The sequence below is a fragment of the Elephantulus edwardii genome, unplaced genomic scaffold, assembly GCF_000299155.1.
Source record: "Elephantulus edwardii isolate Elephantulus edwardi_28Jun2011 unplaced genomic scaffold, EleEdw1.0 scaffold00193, whole genome shotgun sequence".
Taxonomy (NCBI): domain Eukaryota; kingdom Metazoa; phylum Chordata; class Mammalia; order Macroscelidea; family Macroscelididae; genus Elephantulus; species Elephantulus edwardii.
Window position 1 is genome coordinate 5,720,541 of NW_006399943.1, and position 5,944 is coordinate 5,726,484.

The window sequence follows — 5,944 nt, forward strand, 5'->3', positions numbered from 1 at the left end:
GTTCGAAGGGGTGCCTACAGGTCAGTTCTCCCCAAGACTCTAAGCATAGAGGCCCAGGGCCACGGAAGTGTTACAAAGTGATTTATTTTTGTTTTCTGAAGTGGAAAGCTCAATGGAATAGGATCTCAGGGAAGCATTCCTTGTCTGTAGTGGCTGGGAGGGTGCCTGGGGCCTGGGGCATGCTGCTGAAGGCCTGCTCGTGCCAGTGTGTTTTCACAGTTTTGTTTGATTCAGTTTTGTGTTAAGGGTAGAGGAAGCCTATGCCAGGGGGGAATTGGGAATGGCCTCCCAGAGAAACTCTGCCTGCCACCCTCAGCTCGGAGAGCTCGGACTGAGTGCCCTGTGAGGAACAGCAGCAGCAGCAGCACCAGGGTCAAGTGTTGCCGACCTTGGGCTACAGTGACCATCCAGGGTGACGTCTTGATGGGGGACCATAAAGATTTCCCTTTCTTCTAGAGCCGCTTAAGATGGAAAAAAGGGGCAAATTTTAATTATATGTGTTAAGAACATGAGGTTCCTGCATGTAAATAGAGCCCAAATCAATGGTAACTGAAATTCTGAGTTAGTCTTCAAACGTAGAGAAATTGCACTTCTTGGAAGAAATAAGTAGTTAGTTTAATAATTCTGTAAATTGTTTAATTTTGTCAAGATGTAAGTATATTCCCCTCCTGTGTTAATGTTCACTATTTATTTCACATTTTAATTTATTACTGTTATATTATTTTAACCAGACCTTACCCTAGGGCACCGTGGGCAGGAAACCAATGGAATCAGAGCAGAGAAGACCTTGAGAGCTCTGCACCAGGCCACAGACATTTAGTCATAATTTTGATGCAACCAAGTTATTTTTATATATTTTGTTATTTATTCTTTTAATAATGGGATTTTTAAAGAAGTATTTTGTAACTGAGGAAATTTGCTAATTTGGGACTTTCCCCCCTTGGCCCAATGCAGAGAGAGACTTTTTGGTTTTCATTTCTTTTTGGGTTCCTTTTGACTCCAACTGATGGCAGGATGGGGCTCTGCCTCCCTTGTGTGTTTACACGTGGCACAGTGGAGTGTGTGCTGGCGTGTCCTCGTGTGTCCTGTGACAGCTGCGTGGTGTTTCTGTGAAGGAATACTGTCACCTGCAGTACCGGTAGCCTCCTTTTGAGGGCAGGCTACCCACCTGCTCTCTGACAGCTCCCAAACTGTGACCTCCGTCCTCAGGAAATGTGTTAAACCCATAGCACTTCATGATGTATTTGCAGGGTGATTTCCTAATAAAAGTCCACTTCCGATTGTGCCCTTGGTGCTGTGTGTCTGTTGCGGAGAGGTGTCTTGTTCACAGACAGATGGCTGGAGTACGGGTAGGGTGGGCAGGGTTCTTGTCTGTTATTTTGCCCAACAGCTCCTTTCCTCTCCGTTTCTAGCCCTAGCCCCACCACGTGCTATGCAGATCACAGTCCTTCCCATGGATTTACCTGGAATTAAGGAGCAAAGCCTTTCTGCTGGAGTTTTACCAGGGGAACCAGGGGAGCATGGACCTGGAGCATGGTCCTCTTTCCTGATTGTCAGGAGGAGTGAGTGTGGGGCAGAGTGACGCACAGCGACAACAGAACCAGAACTTGGGGGTGTGTGAAACTCTTCTGACTCCCCCTGAGCTCTTGGTCCAACTGTGCCTGAGCGTGCTTGTCCTTGGATGTGTCATATGCAGCACTGGGTCCCCGTTTGTGCTCAAGCTGGTCTGAGTGGACGAGGCTGTGTAATAGCACCTGGTCATTGTCACATCTTGGGTCAGGTTGAGCTCTGACCCCACTGTTCTTGCTGCTGGCCCCAGTGGGATGCAATTACATCTGGCCAGGAGAACTACATTGTTAGACACGCTTCTGCCCAAGGGCCTGGGCAATGGTAGTAGGTGTCTGGAACATCTGGGGGAGAGCATTTTGGCTGCCTAAGGCACCAAGGGTGGGGGCAAGACCTACCTTTCCCCCTGGACAGCAAAGAACAGCCAGAGAAGATGATACAACAGAGAGAAGATGACACAGAGCTGTGGGCCAGATTCCCTGCAGAAGAACAGAGCTAGCTTTGGGAGCTGAGCATGGGGTCAAAGGCACATGGGAAAACATTGAGCGACAACCTTGATCCAGAGGTGAGTCTCTAACTCTAGTCAAGAGCATCCCTGCTAAAACAGCAAAGTGGACTTTCTCCTACAGTTCAGGCTGCTGTTTGTTAAGACTTTTAAAGAAGCCAGAACATTTTTAACTTGCAAAAGTGAAAGCAGCCCAGGGATCCTTGAGCAGTGTGGGGTGGAAGTGGTCCAAGATGTGGATGTTGTAATTCAGAGCTGATCCTCTAACAACATGGTCTGGAACTGTGAAGACTCAAGTGTTGTTAGCCTCTGCCTAAAACGTTGAGCGACCCTGATCATCCCCTACTGAGCAGTATGATTAACAATATCTCAGCTCACTTCTGGGAGCTATGGTTGCTTTTTGGTAAGGAATTACACTGCCAACCCACAGACACACGGTCCAAATCCATCAGCTGCTCCACATAAGAAAGACAAATAATCTCCTCCCATGCGATTTTCTGCCTCTGAAAACCCTCTGGTGGATTGGCTATGAGTTTTTTTCCGACCCAGTGGTATACAACCACAACAACAGCTCTCTAAAATGGCAGTGGGTAGGGGGAACGAAGAATAAGTGGGTCCTGCAGTTCAAGCCATATTGCTAAAGGGTCTGCTTGCCTTGGTAAAAACATGGAGATAGTGAAGTGAGAGGTGGCACCCTACCCCAGAACTGAGAATTGCTAAGAGTCATCTGTCAGTCATGGCTATGAGAGTGGTCATCATTCCAGCCCTCCTTACCCTTTTGTGCAGATTCAGACCTGTCTGGTTCTTGTCTGAAGGTCTTGGACCTATTATGCTATGCTGCTCATAAAAGGAATTCTTCCAGCTTTTTTCTGTTAGGCCTGCAGTGAGTATAGAGTTTCTGCAGATCCTTGTTTTTCTCTGTTGTTAACACCTTGCATTCCTGTGGCACATTTGTTACAAGTGATGATACAATATTGATATATTCTTATTAATGGAAGACTGTTGTTTTTACATTGGGGAGGGGGGGTGTCCCAAGGGTGGTAAATAATTAACAAAATATCTGCATGTGAACATTTCTAATTTATGCAGTTCAAGTCATCCATTGTATTTGTCATGCAGTCACTCATCACCACTATGGTCTGCATTTTTCCTGAGGCCTTCACAGGCACTCCTATCTTCTAAGCAATGTATGCCCCTCCTCCACACTCCCGCCTGCTTCTGCTAACCTCCAGTAACCTTAAATGTGTGTTTATTTGCCTTTTGTAGATACTCCGTATGAGCAGAATCAGCCACTTTTGTGCATCTGATTTGATAGATGCGTAATGCCACATAGCCACCACTGCAATATAGTTTCATAGCTTCCAAAGAGTTCTGGACCTTGCCCATCCCTCTTCCTGAACCTTGCTGCCACGGAACTTTTTAACTCTCTCTGTAGTTTTGCCTTTTGGAGAATGCCTACAAATGGGATTCATACAGTATATAGCCTTTACAATTACCTTCTTTTGCTAACAACATGCATTTAAGGTTCTTTCATGTGTTTTGTTGGATTGCTGCAGTTCACGTACATTCCCTTTTCTTTTAATTGCATGGATGCACTATAATTCACCTATTCAGTGCTATCTTGGTACTTCACTTTTTTGGCAACAATGAGCACTCTCTGTGGACAAATTGCCAATGTATATGTTTTCCTCTCCTTAGGATGAAGGCTTTTGGTAAGACTGTAACTTCCACAGATTTAGAAGAGGCCATGGAAGAAAGGATAGATCATAGCTGAGAACAGAGAATACAAGAAATTGTTTACTTATGTTTTATTGACTATGCAAAAACACTGAACTGTATGAATCATAATAAATTGTGGATAACAATGAGGAGAATAGGAATTCCAGATTACTTGATTGTTCTCATTAATATATGTACATAGGCCAAAAAGCTATTGTCTCAACAGGACAAGGGAGCACGGCATGGTTTAAAACAAGAAAGGTATCTGTTAGAGTTCTATTCTTTCTCCATACATACTGAGAAAATCATTCAAGAAGTTGGACTCTGCAAAGAAGAATGTGGCATCAAACAAATACATAGAGAAAAAAGGTCATAAGTGGCTAATTGGATCTGGAGGGAGGGGAAATGGGGAGATATTGCTAAATAGCTGCAGACATTTTGTTTGTAGTGATGGAAAAGCTTGGAAATGAAGATGATAGTTGCATAATATTTGGAATATGATTAAGATCACTTAAAAATTATAGAAGTTAAAATTTACTTTCTAAGTAATTTTCCACAGTAAAAATAAGTCCTCCGCGGAGAGAAGTTTTGCTTTGTTACAGATAAATAATAGAGAATAAAATATATGCCTGTAATAAATTGAAAAAAAAAAAGAACGTGGCATCAGGATTTGAGGAAGAAGACTCATCTACAACTCGTGTTATGCAAATGACACAATCTTGCTTGTAGAATGTGGCAAAACCCCCAACCAAACCACCAAATTCCAAAACCGTATTTGTTGTTGTTGATTATCAGAAGTCGGAACTGACCATAGTTGACTTTCCAGCAAGTTTTCAGAAGCAGTTGGGATCAGATGGAGAAGACATAGAAGGAGATGAAAGGAGACTGCCCATCCTCCTGCATGGGAGCTGGTGGATGTGAACCGCATGCCTTCAGGATTGCAGTGCAGCTTCTTTACACTAGGCCACCAGAGTTCTTAAAGTATTTAGTGAAAAACATAAAAAAACTACAGCCTTCAGTATGGATTACATCTCAACACCAAGGGGGGCGGGAATCCTCACAACTAGATCAAGAGGCAAACGTCGTGATAGAGAAAATTGAATTTATTAATGATTTATATTTATGGCATCCACAATCAACATGTATGGCTACCTGTGTCAGGAAATCAAAAGACATGTTGTGTTGGACAATCTGCTCTTAGGGACCTCTTGAAAGTATTAAACAGCAAGGGTGTCAGTTTAAAGACCAAGCTTCACTTGACTCAAGCCATGATACTTCCCATTACTTTACACATATGTGGAAGTTGAACAATGAGCAAGAAAGACCAAAGAAGTACCAAAGCCTTTAAATAGTGGTGTTGGTCTGTCTTGGAATAATTGCAACCAAAGTGCTCTTTAGACAAAAGGGTGGTGAAACATTGTCTCACACACTTTGCACATGTCAGGAGGAGCCAATCTTTGGTAAAAGACATCAAGGTGGGAAAAGCAGAGGACCAGCAAGAAAGAGGAAGACCCTTAAAGAGACGGATGGATGGGAACAGTCATTGCAATGAGTTAGCCTGGTCGAGACTGAGAAGATGAATTGAGAGAGGGCAAGGTTTACAGATGGTCATAGGGTCTCTAAATTGTAGTCAACTGGATGGCACTCAACAACAGCAACAGCAGCTGCGTAAGAAAATGTCAGACTATCTTCCATCCCCACTAGCCAGAAATTATTTCCCTCACAGTATTTAGGGTTGCCTGTGTTTTATGTTTAAGAGGCGTGCTGGTGGCCCAGTGGTAAGAAGTTGTGCTTGTCAACCCTAAGGTATGCAGTTTGAAGGTTGCTTCACAGAAGAAAGATGAGCAGTATCCTCCCGTGTGATTTAAAGCCTCTGAAAATGCACTGGAAGGTTAGCTATGAATAATCTCTAATGACAACAATGACCACAACAGATGCTTCCAGGATTACGTGACCGACCACAGAACAGGCTCGTCGTGGTGCCTCTTTGCTGCTTAGTTTTTTGTTCCACAGCCATGTCTTTTCTGTTTAAACAGTAATAATTTATTAAGAGCATTTCCCCCAAACCTCACCGTGTTTAGGCTCACTTTTTCCTCTTGTACATCTTGTGCGCTAGTCCCAGGAAGATGGCTGGAGGCAGGAGAGCAGTTACTC